Below are 22,180 nucleotides of genomic sequence, written 5' to 3'. Positions count from 1 at the left end.
AGCAAGCACTGACGTGTGTCAGGAAAATGCATGAAGGAAAGAAGTTATGGTTTCCAGTTTTCCCTTCTATGGACAGTAGTTTGTTTACAACTGGAACAGTTGGGGGATAGGAATCTCCATTTCATAAAGTATAAAAGTGGTTGAGATTGAACACTGCATATTCATGGCCATGCCTGTAGATGTCCCTTGTGTTAATGGAAGAGACTGCAGCAGAGCAAGCAGTACAAAATCTGTGCTGCCAAATGCTTTCTGGTTGGAAATTACTTTGCTTCTCTAATGAAAAATGTTGCACTGGGTCTAAAGGTACGGTTATCACCTATTCTTATTCTTTGAATAAGCCAAGAAATGAGAAACTGTGATCTGCTGTGTCTGAATGCTGTCCCTTTAAAGCCAAAAGAGGTGGGCTCTTGGATCTGATTTTCTATTTCTAAAGTTCAAGGAACAGTAGTTGATGAGTGAAGAAATGCTTAAAGTGTTTTGGGAAGAATAGTGACCTTCCAGAAGATGTAAGAACTCTAGGCCACTGTGCTATTAGAAGGACAGAAACAAAAACCTTGCTGGTACATATCAATCAAGCTTTCTTTCTGTGGTCTTTCTTTTCTGTGAGAAATATTAGCTATAAGCACTTTTTAAACCTTTCTCTTTTGTGGTGTGGGAAGATGGTAACTTATTTAGGGAGGTAGATCAAGTTGGCATTATTTGACTGTTACTGCAAGCCAGTTTCAATAATCCTGCTCCATGCGCCTATAAATACAGCTATCTCAGACACAAAAACTACTGCATGAAAAAAAAAAAAAGCTTAATTCTCTATTCAATCTAGTACTTTACTTTTAATTTTAAATATTTTTTTATTGATTTATTGGATAGAAAGGTGCATTTTTCCCATGCTGTAAATGATGAAAGTCCTATCTTCTATATACTTTACCATATTGGATGATTCTCTTACGTTACTCCGTGTTGTAAATTGATGAGAAGCAGGAAGGTACAATTATGTTCCATTACAATTAAAATCTTTACATATAAAGAAAACTAGTAAAATGACTGTATTGGCATTTTTGTCTTAATCCTCAAAAGATTTGGTGCAACAGTTCTAAATTAATTTTAAATGTAGGGATAAGATGGGGTCTAAGACTTGCAGGATGAGGAAGGATGCAAAAAAGCTTGTTGGAAATGAACTCTCATGTTCAGCTAAAGTATAGAGGGCAATATGCTCATGTGAGTTTGTTGTTGTTTGCAGTTAGCTAAAGTCACATGGGTGACTTTTCTCATTACCAAAGCAAACAAAAATATACACACAAAAAATCCTCTACCAAATCCCTTGGAAGTTATTGGTTCAAATTCATTTTTTTCTTCTCCCTTAAAAAAAAATCATCTTTAACCAGAGCAAAGTCTTAGTTTTAAGTTCATTTTAATACTTACTAGGTAAGCACTAGTTCCTAATATTAGCTTTCCTACCTGTTTACCTAAGAGAACAGATACATAGTAACTATTAATTTTTATAGCAAACATAGGAGTGACAGCAGCATTAGTAATTGCTTTAAGGTTTGTATTACTTCAGTTTGAGGGTAATATTATGAAGCATTATTTTGGCAGAAATAAAATAACTGAGCATCAGGTGAATTCCTAGTATAAAGCATTAAATAGGAATGAAATATTCATTATATAGATTCAACCATCTGTAATCAACAGGAGATTTGAAATTCAGAGCACATTTTAGCACCATTTCAAGTTCAGGACCTTTGGATATTTGTGTGCTGAAGACTAAAATCACAGTTTGTCATATTCATGCATTTATGTTTCAGAAAGTAAAAAGTTCTTTAATCTAGACTGCCAAAGCTGCTACAAATTTAAATCTAAATAGCATTGCTACCACACTAGAAAATCAAGGAAAAGTGGTGAAGGGTCCACCTGTAAAGAAATTTTAGATAGAAAAGGAATGTGTTATCCAAAATATATATAATAATACCAAAATACTGGTTTGGAATAATGAGAACAAACACACTGACTCGTCCCAGAGTTTCCTTTAGCATAAACTGAATGAGCAATCTCCTGTTGTCTAAATACTGCTTTGACACAAAACATTCAAAACAATAAGCGCCAGATGCAAGAACTGTCACACTGATCAAGCACCCAAGTCAGAGACAAAGTATATGGTTCCTGATTGTATAGTGCTCAGAAACTAAAGTGTGATGTTTAATAACTTGTAGAATAAAACAAAATAAAAGTCTCGTTCTTTCTTTTTCCATTTTGATTCTCGAAATACTTTTAAGGGATGATCTGTTTATTTGGTCCTGCCTAGCCATCATGGACCAATCTTCTTTTCTTGTGTTGAATGTTTGTGCACATATCTCTTCTGACATCTGTTATGTCAGGGTCACATCCTAGAGCTTTGATAAAATCTTTGGGGATGGCTAGAATTTTACCTCCATAGAATGGATTTTTGGCTTCAAGATTTATCATGAAATACTTGAAGGATATTAAAACAGATTCCTTGTGAGTCTCAGTGTCCAGAAAAATAGTGTAATTCAAAATGAGTTGTTATCATGAGGCCTGTAGATGAATATTTTTAAGGTCAACATTGTAATCATCATAACCTATCTTTTGGATAAATGTGGAAAGATACACAGCTTTTAGTGTGGTTACATTTGATTCTAGCCCATGTTTAAGTTGTTACCTGAAATTTCATGTGTGTAAGGCTCTGTGAGCTCATCTCTGGCATTTGTGGTTTGGACAGGTAGATGCATAGAGCAGTGAAGTTACTGCTCTCTCAGACATTTACTGAGTGTCCTTTGGTATGCCTAGAATTTTTTTCGAGTGCACTGTGCACCAAAGAGTTTAAATGCTGACTACTGAGGACACAACTTGTCTTTAATTTACTGTTACTATGAGCTAAACCACGTGAGGTTAGGAGCTTCTCAGTGTGATGTGAAACAACAGCAACTGCATGTGGCACCACCTGGATCCACAGCATGTTAGAACACAGCTGTCCACATCCAGTCACATTTTCAGTCCATCACTGCAAGCTTCAGGAGGTCAGCTCTGTCCACCTAAGGCATGCTGGCCTAAATGTTTTCTGGTATGTAAAAAAATGTACCAGGTATCTTCCACTCATGTCTAAAAGGCCACCAGAAAAGGTGTTCGATGCTCTAGGTAGAAAATGTATGAAAACTAAGTTCAATTTATTTCCCCAACCAACAAAGAGAACTTTCTAATGACAAGAAATATAAATTATTTTGGCTGAGATTTATTTTTATACTTCCTGTGATGGCTGTTCTAGTGTGCACAGAACTGAAGATTCATTAGAGTGGAAAGAGGTCAAGGAATATTATTCTGACAGCTGGGGAGGTACCTGCATTCCATCTGTGCTTCCAGGACTGTTTCTCTACTGTGGTTTCAAGGACTGAGATATCAGCCTTTAAAATGTAAAGCTTTTATTTTTATTTTTTCCCGTTATCACCACCACATGCCACATTTGCTAAGAGTGAATTTTTTTTTGAGGTAAACAATTGCAATAACAGAAATGGAAACATGTCTTGTCATTTCTCTGCTCGTTGGCGTTAAAAAAAGCAGTGGATCTTTAGTTATGAGAAGGTGAGAATATGGTTTGTGTAACTGAAATTGTTGAAGGTTATACAATAAGAATGGCACAGGGAGGTGAAAGTACCTGTCAGGTTTGGTGGGCTTTTTTTAAAGTTAAAAGCTTTCTGTTCAAAAGATTTGTGGTTTTTGGTTTGTTAATCAGCACCCATGGAGCTGTGGATATGGTCTTTCTTACACATCACTGCTACTGTGCTGGTGGCAACACACACAAATGTCATACTTGAGTACCTCTCTTTTGAGAATATCCCAGTGGTATTGTAAACCTTAGGGGGAAAAAATGGAGAACTTAGACAACCGCATCTTCTATTGAAATCCAGGACAAGAGCTGTTCCCATTATCTGCAAGTATACCTAACTTTGTGTGGGTTGTAAGAATAAATTAAATAAGAAATTATTTTAGTTGTTTAGGAGAGCAGAAGGCTGATGAGAAGGAATGGTAATTTCCTTCTCCCACCAGCTTTTCCTACACCGAGAAGAGGTATAACCACAAAGTTAGTAGTAGCTTTCACAGAAAGAACATCAAAGGGAATGCTCATGTGACAGTACACAAATCTCTAGCATGAACAAAGACAAATAAAGCATAAAATATATTAAGCCTTAGCATTTGAGCGAGATGTCACAAGAATAATTATCCTTATGAATCCTATTTCTAAGGTTTTACAAGCTAAGTGTAGAGTTTTTGTGCAGTTAACAGTTCTAGTTCAGTGCCTACTGTCCAGTGAATACATAGGGTTAGCCTGATCCTGCCAAAGACAATCACACATTCCAAATAAAAGATCAAATGCCTTGAAGTAGATCACTTGGAGATAAACAGTATTAAAATGGAGGCACATCTGCCAAGTATCAGCTGTTAAAGCCCTGCAGCTATCTGAAACCAATCAAGTGTTAGAATAATCTGTTGTAGTGCACTTCATCTTTATGTCTTTGTAATCATCCAGCCAATTTCATGAGCTACATGGAAAAGCATACGTGTGTGTTTGTGATTATAATAATGCTCTAGGTGAAATCAGAAATAAAGAATAAACACCAAATCTGCAGCTATGAATTTCAGAACCTCATTTGCTCATTATTTCCTGATTTCCCATCAATTCATAATTGCCTATGGCAGTTGAAAACATTTATTCATTCTGTATCTGGCTGAGAATTAAGAAAACTTGATGTAAATAGTCTGAACCTCTTAAGCAAGGACGTACAAGACCCAAATGATTCTGCCACATGCGTTGTTGCACTTCTGTCCTTTAAAAATGTTTGTGTGAGACTCTTTTAGAGGAATAGGACAAGCTGATTGCTAAGATCCAAAGTCAGTTTTCAGCTCACTTAGTTGTCAGATCAGATACCTTTGTTTGCGAGGGGGCTGCAAAAGTTAGAGATCTACCTTGTCACGGTCACTGAATGAAACCAAAAGCATTCTCTGATGGTTACAGAACAGGTTGATGATGAGAACTGGAAGGCTGTCAGAACTGGAAGGCAGCCCATGTGACATGAGAAAGGCCACTTCACAGCACCCCTTTCCCTTCTACCTCTTGGCTCCTCCTTCACCCACCATCATATTATTTGGACACATTTTAGAGCAGAAACTGGCTTTTCATATAAACTTAGTTTAGCTTGTTTTGGTTTGTAGAGCACTTAGGAACTATGCTGTACACACTAAGTGCCTTTCTTATGTAGTTCTTTGTAAAGACAGAGCTTCATGCTGTTGGTTTTTCAAGTGGAGCAGAATTCTGATAGGATAGAGGAGATGCTGGAGAAAAGTTGAATGTGAAGTCTAGGCCATGGCCATCAGGATATTGTAGATGCTGCTGGAGTTCAACAATCTACTCACTAAATATCAGTAGTTAAAACTGTTTAACTTTTGCCCTTGGTTTTCTGGTTTTCAACATAATCACTAACTTCTGTGTATGGATTTGACTACTTTCCCATTATGGAGATAAAAATTGGGTGCAGTCTTTAAAAGTATCATGGACAGAAATGATCCTGTTAGTGTTCAGATCTGACCTCTCATTTACCTTAAGCCATTTAATGTCAGCCAGCTTGTATGTACTTGAATAACATGTATTTACTTCACATAATTTTCAGAGAATTGTAAACTCTTAGTTTACAGGCATTAAGGGATGGAGAGTCTTTAAGTGCCCTCGGTAGTTTGCAGCTCTAGTGGTTACATACCTTCATGAATATTTATATCTGATTATTCAAAGGAAGAGTTTGCTATTGTAACACTCTCCTGTTCTGCTTTCTGTACCAGGAGAAAACCCTGATGCCTTGACTTGGAGAAAGTTTCATATATTGTAATCAGAAACCCTCTCAATCTTCTTGATTAACTGATCAAATGAAGCCTTTTAATCATGTAGGTCATACAGAGGCATACAGAGCATTTTCATCAGTTTAATTTGTATTATTCTTCACTTTTTTCTCCAGTCCTTTCAATGATCCCTTTTGAATTTGATTTCTCTAAGCAATATTTAAACATCAAGAATATTTCTGGAAGCCTTTCACCGAAATAGAAATTTCTCCACTGTTTTTATGCTCTTTTTACATCCAAGGTTTTAAAATTTGCTCTTCCTGACACAGCATATGGCATAACTAGATAGATATTTAACCATGACACCAAAACCCCTCTTTAACTGTTTTTCCAAGATTCAAGAAAAAAATTTCAAGATTTCAAGATCCAAGAAAAAAATGAGGATTCCCTATTGTTAAATGAATTACTCTTATTTTGACTGTAATAAAACACATTTATACCTAGGAAAGTAATCACAATTTGTCTTTCCACTTGTTTCCTTCACATCTAATAATTTTGCCAATCCCAGTCATCAGCAAGCTTTGTAAATTCATTGTAATACTTTGTTCCAGCTTGTCAGTGAAAATAGAGTTAGCTGTCCTGTAGGACTGTCCCCATTTGCTACAGAAGATGTCAGCCATTTCTCTACATATGCTTTGATTCTGCCCAGTTCTATTTTTTATCTGAAAATATTATGCAGAATGGTATTGTGTAAACTGTATCTACCACTAATTTAAGAAAGTGAAACTAGATCCAGCAAGGCAATCAGATTTGTTTGATAATAACTATTCTTGGTAAACTGTTACTGACTGACATTTGGGACCAGCTCTTGGTCACTGCAAAGAGAAAATACCTTAACACTCCCATCAATTGATTCAGCAAATGGAAGAGTGATTAGGTAGACTAACGCAAAAAATTATAAAAAGACTTTCATAAAGTTGTTTCTCCTGACTCTTGCTGTAGAACCCCTCAACAGAATTTCAGCTTCTGTGGTTGTTACTCAGGCATGATTTATTCATAAATTTATGCTTAGAATAATATAATTTTTTTTTGACCAGAGTTCTCTAAAGCAATTTGCAGTGTGAACCAAGTTATGGTCTGATAACTGGACTACAAGTGATGTGAACAAAGTAGCTACACAGTCTAGTATTCAGTGTATTCTTGAAAATAAGCAAGACTATCAAATAGCACCCGAATGTTCATGCATAGTCCAGCCAGTCAGTATGTTTACAATTAATTGTCTTACCAGAATACAGGCTTAAATATGTTACTAACAAGAAACTGTGTGACTTAAATTTCATTGTGAATCTCATCATTTTCTACGTGTAAATTGTGCAAGAGATTAACCTTGACCATTTTTTAAATTCGTTGAGACAGAAGAGTTTTGGAATCAGCATTTGAGACCATGGACAAGTGAACTGGTATTGGAATTGTTCTAACTGCCTGTCACATGCTTTGTTAGGTGTTGCATTTGCTATCTGTTGTAAATAATTCACCATTCTTTTTATAATATCCTGAAATAAATTAACCTAGTAACTGAATATAGGGTTTTCTGTATTAAATTTTTGTTTCATTAAACCCCCACAATCTTCTCTTTTGCATTATTCAAATTGTTAAGTAGTTTGGACTGTATAATATATTAGATTTTCACATTTGAATCAGAGCAATGTCAAGATTACTTTTCAGTTGAGACAAATCTGTTTCTGTAGCTTTTAATATGCCTGCAGGTGTGCAGGATGTTCAAAATGTTTATGACAGTATCCAGTTCTGAATGGAAAAGGGGACAGCTTGCCTTTTACCTTTTTATTCTTTTTTTGTTTTTAACCATCAGACATAGTATCAGGAGAGCTTACTTTCTCCGCCAGGCTCGACAGAGAGACAGCAGTGATTTCAGCAGTTCCTAGCACCTGCAGTAGTGCTCACTGGTGCCTGAGTTGCACTTGAGAATCAGCTGGGAAGGGCTCACAGACCTGAGCAGGCTCTCCTTACTTGACTGCCCCGTTCCGGGTTCAGCTGAGGAGATGTAGGTAGGAGCCATATGGCTTGGATTACCACACAGTGTAAGAGCTGGAGGTGAAAGGGTACAGGACTCCTCTGCGACCCTGCTCATAGGGTGGATGATCCCCTCAAACTGTAAATACAAAGATTTGCATGTCTTTGCCAAGTCTGGTGAGTAATGCTGTATTCAACATTAAGAGTTGTCACAGTCGTTTATAATAAAGCTAAGACCTTTTGGTTCTCCTTTTTCAATTAAATTCTTTTGTCCAGCATCAAAAAATAGCATCACAATTTTGTCAATTTTACAGGATGAGGTGCTGTTCTTATTTTTATGTGAAATTGTTCAAAACACTTAAGGAACTAGGAGCATGTAGATAATGCATGTGCCAATGTTATAGTTCTAGCAAAAATACAATATGAAAATTAAAGTATTTATGCTTGCATGTAGTTCACATTGCTGGGAGCTCTACATGTAATTACTTCCATTTTTCCTGGCAAATGTGCTCATAAGGAAGAACAATACAGCATCACAGCACTTTGTAACACTCGATGGTGATTAGCCTGATTAAGTTATATGGTACTCATAATGAGTAATTTAGAAGTATGTAATATTCAGAGAGAGGAGCAGGAGAAAACAGCTCCCTTCTTTCGTACGTGCCTACTGTTAACTGTCCAGTGAATGGACTTTTGCTTTGTCAAACAGCCTGTAGTTTCTTTTATGTGCCAATTTTGTGACTTTTGTGAATGTGCCATACAGTGAGAATATATCTCACCATTCTGCAGCTTTAAGCAAACACTTCGGAATACTGGCAGAGTTTGGCTCCTTCCCTTCAAAATTTTGATCTACTTCAGGCATCTTCTAGGAGCTTGTTCTCTCTAGCAGATAAGGAAGTACAAGATTCATACTCTGTCCACAGTTGCCTGTTGAAACATTTATTTCCAATACAATTTTTTTAGCCAAATCTTTTACTCCAGAAAATGACAACCAGGGAGACCTGAGTTCTGTAGAACAAGTAAAATGCAATTGCTTCAGCTATTAAATAAAAAATGTTACAGATTTTTGCAGCTGGAGCTTAAGAAGCATTGGGTAGTAAGTAATGTTATTCAAAATATATTCCCATGATGTTTCCATTTAGAAACATTCCTTCAATCTGTGTATATTATTCTCCACTTGATTATGCAGTTTGAATTTTTATAGCCAAAATTCTCTTTGGCCTTCTCATAATGATTACACTATAAAATGCCTTCACATATTTTAAAAATAAAATAGCTTTCAATAACCAGTTATATTATTTACTATCTATAGATCTCTGCAGAAGAAGCTTTTTTTTTTTTTCTGTCAAGTTACTCTGGAGCCACTAATTCTATCCTTATTCTTTCATTTCTTGCAAGGGTACCATCATCATTACTAAACATTTATGTACAGCTGTGCATGCACTGTCATAGTGATTTGACAATATTTTGCAAGTGAGAGAAAGTCAGTATTTGCATTTTCAGTAGCTTTATCCAGACTTTGTAGAGATGCCTTTCTAGCAGCAATGCTTACTAGGTACTGCTCAGATTTTGCCCTTTGTTATTTGATACAGCTACAAAGTCAGAATTTTGCATAGATGGTACTTGCTCTAAGTGTCTCTGATTTCTCTTAATGCATTAGAAAGATCCAGAAACAAGTGAAATACATTGACTTCATAAAGAGGAAAAAAAGTACAGGAAAAACTAAAATGCTCTGAATATTCAGGTACTAATTTTTAGGCCTATTTTCAATAATACATGTTAGGATATCATATTATAGATAGTGATCATCTCCAGGCCTCCCTTGTACTGCACTAAGACTAATGACCAAGCTGTCTTTGTTTAATTATTATTGGTTTTGTCTGTGGAAAAATTGAACTGAAACTACCCACTCCATTTTAATCCACAGACCACCAGCTAGCTTGGGACACAGCCTTTCCAATTTGGATTCCAATTTAGACAATAAAAGGAGATCCTTATCCTATCATCTGCCTGTGCCCTGCTGAGTGCACTAAAAGAAGATAGCTATAAAAAATCAGGCACTTTTAGAGGTGTAGTCATGATAGATATTTTTTCAGTTCTGAGATTTAGAACCCCATAATGGAATATTTTGATTCTTTTGAATGATAAGCTAGTTGGTCTCAGAGTTGTATTATTTTTTCTATACTGATATAACTCATATATAAAAGAGGCTATTTAGTAGCAATCTCTGTTCTAATTAGAAGGAGTACCGGTGTCACACTTAATGAAAGAAAAGATTTCTAATAGTTCAAGTGTCAGGTAATGATAATTTTTACCGAAATCAACATTGGCAGAAAATTTGGACAAGGCCTTCATTTTCCATGTCTATCTGATTTGAACAGATTATTTTTTAATACATCACAGAAATCTGGAATTTAAAAATAGTTTGCTGTCCAGGGATTAGAACGATCATAATTTTTTTTTAACTTTTCAGAGTAAATGGAGACCATCTGTCTATTAATTTTTCTCCAAGTTCTAACTGTAATTATTTTGTAGTATCACATACCTTCATATTTAATTATTCCACTTGTATGAAAAGTTGTATTTTTAACTCATCCTAAGGGTGTACAAAAACATCCCAACTCAGTATGGATTGAATGCTAACCTGTAGCTCATGGCTTAAATGTTTTGCTTGCTTGGCCAAGGTGCATCCTCTGTTCAAAAAACCATATCTGGTTTTTTTTTTTTTTTGTACACATTTCAATTTAAATATTTGCAGAATGCAGTTAGCACAAAATTGACATTTATCATGAGGCTGTTCTTGAAATATAAGATTTACTGAGCAATTTAGATGTGGGAGGAACCCAGCTTTCATCCTGGATGCATGATGTTCTGAAAATAGAAGTGGTATTTCCGATGCTTGCTTATGATCCAGCTAAGTTGATATGTGCTGGCAAGGAGTTTTGGGAGCTGCAAACATTTCTTATTTTCAGGATGTCTTTTCAGTTTTAAATCAAATCTCAGTTTCTTCCAGCTAACTATTAGATGATGGGACAAAAATCCATTTGAGTTCTGGAACTTAAAAGAACCTGAGTTCCAGGACAGTGGGGTTCTGCTAAGAATCTTTTAAAAAATTGGTTTGTAGTTGTACTTTCTTTTGCAAATACGAACATCACTTTCTGTCTTCTGAAAAATGTGTCTATGTTGTCTTCAAAATACTTTTTATTTGAAAAATAATGATACAGAGTCTTCTCAATTAGATCTCTGATTCTGATAGCAAACAGCAGGGGAGGAGGCTTATGAAGATAAGTTACATGACATTTTTTCCCATGTATGACCCTCAAGACTAGATCAAAATGAAGCCGTATGTTGTCAAGCAGAGAGTGCTGTACCTGCTGGTACCATCCATCTATTCCAGAAGCAAGTGAATTATTTTTGTATTAACTCCTTGTGATGTCCAGCCAGGTACATGTTGGGTGGGACAGACAGAACCAGCTTCAGCCAGGGGAACCACTGTGGTTAAAGGCTGAGAGCTGCGCTTCAAGTTCACGGTTTACTTTACTGACATGTGGCCACAAAGCTGCATGTAAACACTGAAGACAATGATCTTTTAGCATTTTTTTAAAATTTATTTTGCAGTTTTCAGCATGCCTGGCTTGAAATTCTGGTTTATAATTTATCTGATCTCGGTAACATTGTCTTAGGGTAATCTAGAAACGGGTTTATTTTTCTCCCTATTCCTTTACAAAACACGAGTATTTTTAAAATCATTGAGATTGAGATCCCAGTGATTGAGATCCCACATTGAGATCCCAATGTGCTCCATCTTTTTGACATTCTGATGTAAAACCAGTGGACAGTCAAGACTGCAAGGCACCTGTGGAACTGTTGGTGCCAGCTCAAAGCAGAGTCAACCTAGGTTGGCCAAGGTTGCTCAAGATTGCATCCAGTGGGGTTGGCTCCTCCTCACTGACCAGCCTGTTCTAGTTACAAACTATAAAACAATTTTCTTCATGTTTAAGCAGATTTTCTTTAGTCTTAATTTCAGCTCATTCCCACTTGTCCTCTCACTCATTACCACTGAGAGGCCTGGCTCTTCTTTACTCCCTTCTGTCAGGTTCTTATACAGATTGATAAGATCCCTCCAAGCCTTTCCTTCTTGAAGCCTTTGCAGCTCTCCCAGCCTTTCCTTGCATGGCAGAGACTCCAGTGCAGTTGACATCTTTGTGGCCCCTCACTGAACCCACTCCATGTCTCTGTATCTTACATCCTGGGGAGCCCAGAAGTGCTCAACGTGTGGCCTCACCCGTGCTGAGCAGAGGGAAAGGATCACCTCCCTCAGCTCACTGGCAATGATTTTCTTGATACAGCTCTGGGTCCTGTTGGCCTTTTACTGCAAGGTCACGCCGTTGGTTTATGTGGTACTTACTACCTAAAAGGACTTCTCTGCAAAGATTCTTTCTAGCTGGTTAGACTGCACCAGGGGGATTGTTCCTCCTTAACCCTTCGTTGAACTTCACGAGGTTTCTGTCAGCCCATTTCTTCAGTCTGGTGAGATCTCTATGAATGGCAACACAATCCCCTGGTCTCTCAAACAGTTCTCACAATTTTGCATCATCTTAACTTGCTGAAGCTGCACTCTGTCCTGTTATCTACACAGTTAAATGATGATGCTCAAAATGCTCATCTCCATACTGATATAATTCATGTGGTATTTTCACCCAGCTGCCTTTCCCTTGAATTGTTGAAGAAAGGCAATATATGTTAGGGAGTAGATGTGCTGTACACAAACAACAAAAGACCACTTCTTAATTTCCTGTAGTCTCACAAGGGGCTACAAAACAACAGTTCAGATGTAAAGGATATTGGACTTGGACACTGAGGTGAGTCTAGTTATGAATGCTACAGAAATCGAGGATTTTCAGATGCAAGGCCTCATTTTTACTTCATTTTGAGCGCCAATTGTATTAATTTTGTGTCTGGCTCACTGAAAAGGAAGTGACCTCTAGTACATATTTCTGGTTTTCACTACATAACTCTTCTACCTCACACGTGTAACATCTCCTAAATTTAGTACTATCTGTACTTGATCCTAAAGTATGTAGCTCATTATATTTAAATGTCTTTTTACATGTTGCTTCATTGAAATTTTAGGACATAATAACATCATAAAATTACTGCTGCAGTACCTAGTCTGTATTCTACATATGTCTATACATAGTAGTTCACTATTTCAAAGTTCATACTTAATGGGCAATAAAAACATATTTAATAACTGTCTTTCTGGAAATACTTTTACCAGGAATATTGGTTCATTGGTTATTCATTTAAGTAGGCTCTATTTAAATGTTTCTGTAGTTTTGTTCAGGCTACAAAGTTCTTGGCCATAATTGTACTGACAGCTGTGGATCCAGTAATCCATTTGTATAAAAATCAAAGTATTACTCACAACCTTAAAGCTGAAAATTGATAAAATGGTGGAATAGAATTTAAACATGGAAGTCAGAGAAGGATAGAAAAAATGTTTATGATTGGAATATTTATAAGGTTAAATTAGTTTTAAATGTGATTCATATTGTGATATGGGGAGTGAGGCAGCTTCATTAACTAAATAAATAAACAAACCTCTTGGCTGCTGATTGGGCCATGTTCTAGTCTTATAGAAGTATTCAAATATTTTTGCTGCTGTAAATATGTCTAGAACTTGCTACACAGATGTGGCCAGTCTGTAGGGGAAAATAAATGTCTGACAGGTCTAGTAGCCAGTGACGTCCAAGGCCAGAGAGTGTGGCTGTCAGGTGGATCACCTGCTGGTACACATGTCATAAGTGGGACCAACAAGGTGTCCTGGCCCTGGCTAGTCTGTTTGCTGAGAAGTTGAGAGGAATTTGTACTCCTAAGGAAGGCAATATTATTTGGCTACTACAATGCAGAGCATTTTATCAATGTTCAGTTTGTCACTGAGCAGTAAGGAAATGGAAATGCCCTTGAAGTCCATGTGATAGGCCCAGAAAAGTATATAGTGGCAATAGTGGAGTATCTGAGCTGTGGTCACCCTTGGCATCCACCCTTGGATACAGTAAGTTAGACACAGGTAACATACACTGCAGTGGAGAAATGTGGAATCTGACTGTTAGAGAGTCCTGCCATGGGCATGTAAGATGAAAAATAGGATTGGGGCAATGGGGGATATGGAGAAAGAAGGCTGAATTCAGGACAGGTGTAATCCACATCATCATAGGGCCTAGCTGTTTATGGACTCATTCAGGTGGTCAAGGCTTTCATTAAATAACGGGGCAGATGTCACAAATTTATTTGTATTAACAGAAAAGCTTGAGCCTTGTGGAAGAAAGTGAAAATTGCAGAATAACTGTGTGGTCATCTCTTCAATAAAGCTGAATTTGCCATACACAGTAATTATGTCAATTGTCCTAAACTAGTTATACACTGAGAAGGAATTTCTTTTCCAGAAGTAAGAGTTTATTCTTTGCTCAAATGCAAACTTACGAAGGGCTTGAAGGAGAAAGAGGAAGGCACCTGTCAGATTTCCCTTCACTTCCGCTGTTGCCACACTTCTGCTTAGCAGGTTGTTCTTCTGCAGCTGTGAGAAAGGTTGCCCTATGGGTTACATGTGTATGTTGTGTCACAGCTCTGAAGAGTGAATTGCCATGCAGGCAGCTTCTGGTCACGAGTTTCAGTTGGTTTTCAGGTGATGCCACATGTGTCTCATTGCTCTTGGATGAAGAAGTTGTTGAAAGAATCCTTTCCTTTCAAATATGTTTCTGAATACCTGAGAAGGTGGTATCATGTCCTGCTGTTTCTGCTGCCCCCATGATTCCAGATTATACTTTCACAGTTTCGAAGCAAACATGGGGATTGCATTTACCTTCTCTTTTTCCTGCAATGAATTTGAGACTGGATTTTAAATGCAGCCAGGCCTTCTCACATATGATGTCCTGGTTAGGAGGACACTGGCAGTAATGCCAAGCACACTGTACAAGTCACAATAAACCACATCCTTTTTCTAAGCACCATTGGCTCTGGGTTTACAAGCGTTAAACCTACGTGTCAAATCTAAGTACTGCCATGAGCAAAATATACCTGCTTCATATACTTGGAATGAAGTTGCTTAATATACCAACATTTTTAATCTCACGTTTGATGGACAACCTCACTTGCATAGTGATCTACCTTCTTCAACTTGTACTTATCTGAGTAAAATCTGAACCTAAAATCTGCTGAGGAAGAAATAAAAGGATGCATTATTGTTTGCAATAAATATATTTATTCACTGGATATTTATTCACTTGATCTTGTCATAGGTTCCATTAATGCTTATTGTAATAGGCAGGAGACGGGAGGAGGAGATAATAATTCTGAAAAAAAGGAAACACAAAAAAATCTAAAAAAACTGCCCCAAGTAACTCAGGTTAAAGGTTTTTAGAAATACAGCTCTTTGAGTACAGGTGCTGGGCAGCAGGAACATTGAAGTTTTTGGTTGGAGTGGAAAAGAATTAACTAGGCAGTCAGGCCTCCCAATATGTGCAGAAAAAACATGTGCCATAGGAGAGGTTTTCCTCCTGTAGATAAACCAGGGAACCCTTGAACTCTTTCTCCTGCTGCTGCTGATACGCTCACTCCTGCACTTGGGTATTTCTGGATTCCACCAGCACCAGCTCAGCTCGCCCTGTGAAAAGGCGGGTGAGGGTGCTGCTGTCACACCGAGGTCACCTCGTGTCAGCGTCTCCAGCTCTGTGCCCTGCAGCTGCCTGGGAGTGACCTGGCACACACGCGAGTCACTCAGTGAGAGAGCACAACCTGGATTCTTGTGCAGGTTATTTTAATTATGTATTACTTCTTGAAAGCACTCCTGCTCTTGTAAAGAGGACTTCATAGGAGATGTCAATCTTGAGAAGGCAGTCTTTACCTGTAATACAGAAATTTTAAAGCTGTTATGGGCTCACAGTGCTGCAGAAGAAAATGTTTTCAAACATTTCTTATCTGCCATGGTGAAAACAGTGCCTTTAGAAAAATAGGACAGAAAACTTTTGGCCACTATTAGTGTGTATCACCGACATTTCACATCCAATTTTTAGTAGTATTTAGTTTTAGAGGTCAAGAAGCCCAGTCTTACCTGATACTAAAGAACTGCTTTAATACATTTCAGGTACTGATCTTGCCTCATTTTCAAACTGCCTCAATTGTCTTGCATACTTCTGTGGAAAACTGTATTCCCTCAAGACTGACTTTTGGGAAATGCTGGGTTGTGTCTCTCTTGCTCAGCCTCAGTTTAACACTGCCAATTGTCTCTTGTCTGGCTCTTTTTATGCACAGTGTTCAAACTGTGTACTGTTTCCCACTCTTTTTTGAATCTATTAACTTGGTCCTGTCATCTGATAATGGGGTAAATGCCCAATGGAATTCCAGATGTATTAGATCTACCTTTTTTTTTTTTTTTTACTGTGTGAAAGAAATTGTGCTCTGTGAAACCTTATTAAAATCATGTGCATTTACATACTTTCCCTTTAAATTATTAGCACATTTTTAACTTTGGAAGCCAGGCTAGGCTTAAGTTATTAGTTTTGATTTTTTTCCTCCTTTCTTAAATTGATGTGATACTTTGTAATGTCTGTTTAGAAATAGCCACCCTCAGCTTGATGGAGTAACAAAATGTGGGATTACCTCTGCTTATTTCACTTATGGACTGGACACGTTCATCATGGGACATAGAATATACCATATTATTCAAATTCTCCTTACCATTACCTCTGAGTAGAACATCATTCTTGATGAAAACAAGCCAGATATAATCTTCCTCTCTGTACACTTCTCTTCTATTCCAGTCCATCCTAACAGCAAAGCTGTTTCGTATTGAAGTCAAAACTATCCAGTTGTCATGCACAGGGTTGTCTTGAACTGTATTTCTCAACACAAGAAATTGTTGAAATTGAGATTCTTAGGATCTGGATACAAATTTTAACAATTGAAGGCTAAGACCCCTCCCAGCCAGCACTCATTGATCTGGCTTTGAGCAGAGGTTTTGCTGAATGGTGGGGAGTAAAATTCTCTGCTCTTGACACTGACAGCCTTGAAGCTAACTTGCAAATACTGTTCTTCTTCAAAATGGCCATAAATCTCATTGCTTTCTTAAGCAAAATTATTGTTTTCAACTCTGAGCTTTAGCATTTCTCCACTATGAAAAATTAATTTTGTGATGTCTAGAACAGATTTTATGTGATTCATATTCAGGGAGGAAAAAAATAAATTGATTTCCTCGCTTTTCATATTAGCTGTGTTTTGCAGTGAGAACAGATTTAGCTTTTTGATTGGACTATTTCCAAGATGCACTGTACAAGTAATATAAAATCTCAATTTTACAATCAGCTTTTAAGCCTAGATTAAGCTATTCAAAGAGAAAGACGTTAAGAGAGTTAGTGAATGATGGCATAACTCAGTTGAGAACCCCTCAAAATTTAATTTAGTGTAATTAGAGAAAAGAAAGGTAAAATAAATGCAAAAGTGGTGACTTTTATCTTTATGTAATATTTCTGAACATGGAGCATGGTGATTTAGATGGGCACAAAGAGGAAGACTACTTAGTGGCATAAGCTTTAGTGAAAACTAACTGGATTCTGGATCTATGAGGCATGGGAAAGAACAAGCTTTGAACAAGTGATGTAGAGGCATCCTAGAGAGGGATTTGCATAGGTAGCCAAGAACTCGATTTTCTTATGGTTCAGTCCTTCTCACCAAAACAAAGGACTTTCAAAGGACTGTATCTGCCGATGTAAAGCTCAGCTAGTTACTTGAGATCTGGGTTTCATTTCCCTTGTCTGCTGTTTCAGCAGAGTCAGCAGAGAAAATTAGTGCTTTTATTTAACCAAATACAGTTTAACATTTTTGTGCATAATTGTGCAGACTTTACAGAAAGTACTAGACAGTCCCATGCACAGGATGAGGATCACTGCCCTGATACTTTAAAGTGTTACAGCTTTCAAATTTGAAGTGCTTTGAGGACTGCAGTAGGTAGAATTTTGTTTTATCAAACAAGCCATCTCAGCAGTTGAATTCTTTTATTAAAAGCGTCTTAGATATGAACTCATAAGTGACAGACTAATCAGTCTCTTAAATATTTACAAGTAATAAAAGCATATAGGTAAGCCCCCTGCACTTTTTTTTCAATGCAATGTGAGAACCTGGAATATTTGTGAAGTCACTTCTCTAGTATTTGCCACATTTGCATTGGAAAAAATTGCAATAAATAAGTCACAGACGACTTTCACTACTGGTCCAATTTACTCTGGGCTTCGGTCTCCCCATTTTGTGGAGAGAAAGATGATCTTTTTGGCAGCTTAAAGGAACAATAATATGGAATTCAGGGGTATGTTTTTGTTTTTCATGAGTATTGGTAAGATTGCCCAAAACAGGCCACAAGCATTAGGAAAAAGTCTGCAATTCAGCTGCAGCAGCATCAGCTGCATGGTAATAGGTGCCGACGGGGAATTTGGTACTTGCTTCAATATGCAGGCAGTGAGCAATAGAGGGGTTATAGAAAAGCCAAAAAGAACAAAGAAGTTGCCTTTAGAATTTCCAAAGTTGACTGAGCACTTGTTTTTGGATCTGATCGGAGTTTTAGTCTAACTCTGGCTTCTTGTGCCTCCCTTCATGGTTTACCTGTTTGGCAGACATTTGGGGCTGGGCCAGGACATAAAGTTCTGTTGCAAAGTAATTGCAACAGAAGTAATTTAGTATTGAAATGTGTAGATTATATATGAAATTAAAAGATTCAATATGTAAATATCTTGTGAGGCTTCATGTTCTGGATGCAAAGAATATATAAGTAGAAAGGGGATTTCATCCTTTTGTTAACAAAACAAAATTTCAAAAGATTGGTTTAGTTGTCTAGTAACTTTCACAACATTTTATATTGTAATATTCTTCTTAGAATAAAGACGATTGAAAATATTATTTGTTTCAGCATCATTAGTATGATATCTGTAAAATATTTTCTTCTTAATTCTTAAAAAATATCCTTTTACTCTTTAGGAATATTCTTTATAATTCCTGTATATAATTTTTAAAAATACAGCATATTTCTTCTGTCTTTGCTAAATGTCTGACCTATGAACCTGGTTTTACTTGTCATGTCTCCTGTGTTGTATTTATTCTGGTAGGCAATGAATAATGGAAGAAATATTATTTTCATAAGGAACTGATGCTCATTTTCCCCTCTGCACCTTAATGGTGTAAAAAGCCATAATAAAAAGACTGCTTACAGCAATGCTCCCAATTTGTCTAAAGGTTACATTTACTTTTTGTCAGTTTGCATTAATATAATTTTAGTAGTTTTCAGTAATAAATGTGTGATTAAAGGTTATCCATATAGCTAAATAGCTGTTATTACCATGTGCCATTTTAGTTACTTGGATAATTTGTCAACTCTGTATACAAACAGACAGTTTACAAATAAGAACTTTCACTCCTATAGTTAAAATCATAAATCAATACCAATATTTCATGGGTTGATCCAGCTGCTTATCACCCGCCTAACAGACACAATTACCTTTATATTCATCTAACATTTTAGATTAGAAACTAGTTTTCTTTAAATGTAAATGTAACACTCATCAGTTCTTACACACATTATTCTTGGTACTGGCTGCTTCTAGAGAACTCTATTGCCTGGTCTTTCTGGTGGCACCAGTTATTGTTTTATGCAGTTGTGTGGATGGATACTGCCCTGTAACAATCATCAATTTGCCAGCATCACAGATTAAGGTTATTTCAAATACAGAACAGGAGGCACTATCCTGGGCTGTCCTCCAGTTCCTTGAAGCTGGAACTAGTATCATCTCTTTCTAATAAACTTACCAACCAACCTTGGAAGAGCAGAGTGAGTATAGTTTTGACACCTCAACTCAAATTGCACGAGATTGGCTGCTTCCACGATGTCTTCATGCCTTTTTTAAAGTTTCAGCAAAAATTTCAGTGACCAGCTTGAACTTGTTTGTCCGTGTCCCATCCTCTGACTATTTCTTTTCCTCCTGTTCTTCAACCTTGCTAAATTATAAAAGCCAGTTGTGCTCCCTTCTCAGACTTCAATTCTTTCATCTAAATTCACCAAACTCTTCTAATTTCACCTTCATCAATCTTTATTTTTTCTATTAAAAAAGGTGTTAACTGCACAAAATCTGAATGGCAGAATACTGATAGAGTCTCTCCCATGTGCCTTGCTACATTATGTCCAGGACAGTACTTTGAAAGTAGCCCAGTTTTAAGTGGGGATTGGAATAAATGTTGCCAAATTCTTCCCTAACGAAGGTCAACAAAATCTTTCCTGCTTCCTGCAGAATCTGCTTCTGTTTCATGGGAGTGTTTCATGTTCACACATCTGGTGGAGAATACAAAACAGAAGACAACCTATAAGGCATAGATGACCACCATGCAGTCTCCTCAATTCCAAATTCACACAATATATTGACACTGAGACTATTCTGTGTTAATTCCAGGGGCTTTCCAACCACTGTGGAGGCACAGTAGGATTTTGCTTCTTGGCTCCTACAGGCATAAGCTGCAGGAAGGAAAGTAGCTAAACAGAAAGGAGAAACATCCTGGTTCTGTATTTTCTTCTGCAGAGGGGAAAAGGAAAGAATTGTTTACAACGAAACAGGTGCAGTGAGAGGTGAGGAGCCCAGTGAAGGGAGGTTTCTTGGAAGCAGCTGAGTGAAGCTAATGTGAAGAGGCTGTAAGGGAGAAGAACTGGGAAGGGCTGTGATGTGCGATTTCACACAGTGACAGGCTTTGTGTGTGTGTATTGGGAATTTCCTGCATGGAAATACACTTCCTTCAAGGTAGAGGCTGTCTGGCTTCTGTCTGCATTATTTCCCTAAGGAAGTGCTGAATTTAAAATGAATCATCCCCTCAAAACGTAGAGAAAATCCCTTTCTATTATTTACCAAGGACAACACGGAACAAATATTGTAGCTGAAATAGTCATATAAAGTGTGATCATAGTTTACATAATTTATCTAAAACAGTGGTCAGCATGAGGCTCTTGGCTTGATCTTCATGTTAAGGATTAACTCTTCTGCAGAAGGGATATCCTTGTGCAGTTTGTTAGTATTGAGAAGATGAGGACCTTTATGTTACTATGCAGGGTTTTTTTACCTGCTCTGACAGTTAGCTGTCCGTAGAAAAAAAGAATTGCAAAATATTCATGTACAGAAGTGGGTCTCCTTAAAGGAATTTCATTTATATTACACCATATTTATTTGGAAATGATTGTTACAGTACCAAAGACCAGAACCAAAAATATACTGAAAAAATATGTTGTATTCCTTATTTTTAGGTGACTGTCTCCATGCATCCATGGTTTGAGTTAACACCCAAACCACAGTGCTCATACAATGCACAGGGAACTATGTGCCTCAGAAAAGAATCGATCTCATAGCCACTGAACATTTCTTACCCAGCGTCAAAACACAAGTTGGTTAAGGCACCTGACAAGAAATTCACTCTCACTCCTCAGTCTTCAGTACCTTCTTCTGCCCCACTGGGACTATACCTTTCCTCAGTGCTACTGTCTGCACACTTTCCCTGAAGGCATCTTTCGAAACTTGCTGTGAAGAAAATGTACTGTGGTGGTGTCTTTTATAATGGCATTTCTTAACTAAAACAATGTATTGTTTTCTATATAGAACAGAGGTTTCAATAGGAAAGACAGGGGAAGCCTGATGGTTACATTGAACTTAGTCACTGGTTTGGATCAGACCTGATCCCCAAAACTGCAGTGTTTAAGAGGCATTTGGACAATGACCTTAATAACTTGCTGTATAACCTTCAGTCAGCCCTGGAGTGGTCAGGTATTTGGACTCAATGGTCATTGTAGGTCCTTTGCAATTAAAATATTCTAATTCTATTATTTTCTAAATGTGCTCCTGTGTAGCTATGTTCAGTTTGGGAGATGAGTTCTTTTCTCAAATAAAAATAGGTTTTAAGCAAACCAGAAGAACTAACAGTATTAGCAGAAATCCAGCCTTGAGCTAATTCCTTCTTTTTGTGGATCATCATCCTTTTTCTTAATTAATTAATAATGGGAAATTACAAAATTAAGTAATTTGGTTTGATTTTGCCTTCTCTAAATAAGAACAAAAGAGTGGTTGTATTGATTCAGAACTGGGGTCTGTCTAGCCCAGTATCCTGTCTGGAATGCATAAGGGCATGGAAGGGACATCAGGGGAAGAGCGAGACCAGGGCAATCACACGGTGCTTGTTTCCCTAATGTTGTTATTGTGTCCAAGTTTAAAGTTAAATAAATACACAAAGTACATAT

General features: G+C 37.2%; 1 protein-coding gene and 1 long non-coding RNA gene across 11 annotated transcripts in view; one reads left to right on the top strand and one right to left on the bottom strand.

Annotated features, from left to right (window-relative positions):
• The window catches only part of CTNND2 (catenin delta 2), a 640,487-nt gene that overhangs the window by 310,241 nt on the left and 308,066 nt on the right, over positions 1-22,180 (top strand). The gene's annotated exons all lie outside the window — the stretch shown is intronic.
• Positions 14,685-22,180, bottom strand: part of LOC134551973 (uncharacterized) — a 48,258-nt gene continuing 40,762 nt past the window's right edge. Inside the window, exon 3 of the long non-coding RNA XR_010080731.1 lies at positions 14,685-20,239. This is a non-coding gene — a long non-coding RNA (uncharacterized LOC134551973). The remainder of the gene's footprint in view (positions 20,240-22,180) is intronic.

The sequence above is a fragment of the Prinia subflava genome, chromosome 1 (genome assembly GCF_021018805.1).
Source record: "Prinia subflava isolate CZ2003 ecotype Zambia chromosome 1, Cam_Psub_1.2, whole genome shotgun sequence".
In the NCBI taxonomy this organism is placed as follows: domain Eukaryota; kingdom Metazoa; phylum Chordata; class Aves; order Passeriformes; family Cisticolidae; genus Prinia; species Prinia subflava.
Note: the sequence above shows the minus strand (reverse complement) of the source record. Positions and strands in the feature narration are given on the sequence as shown.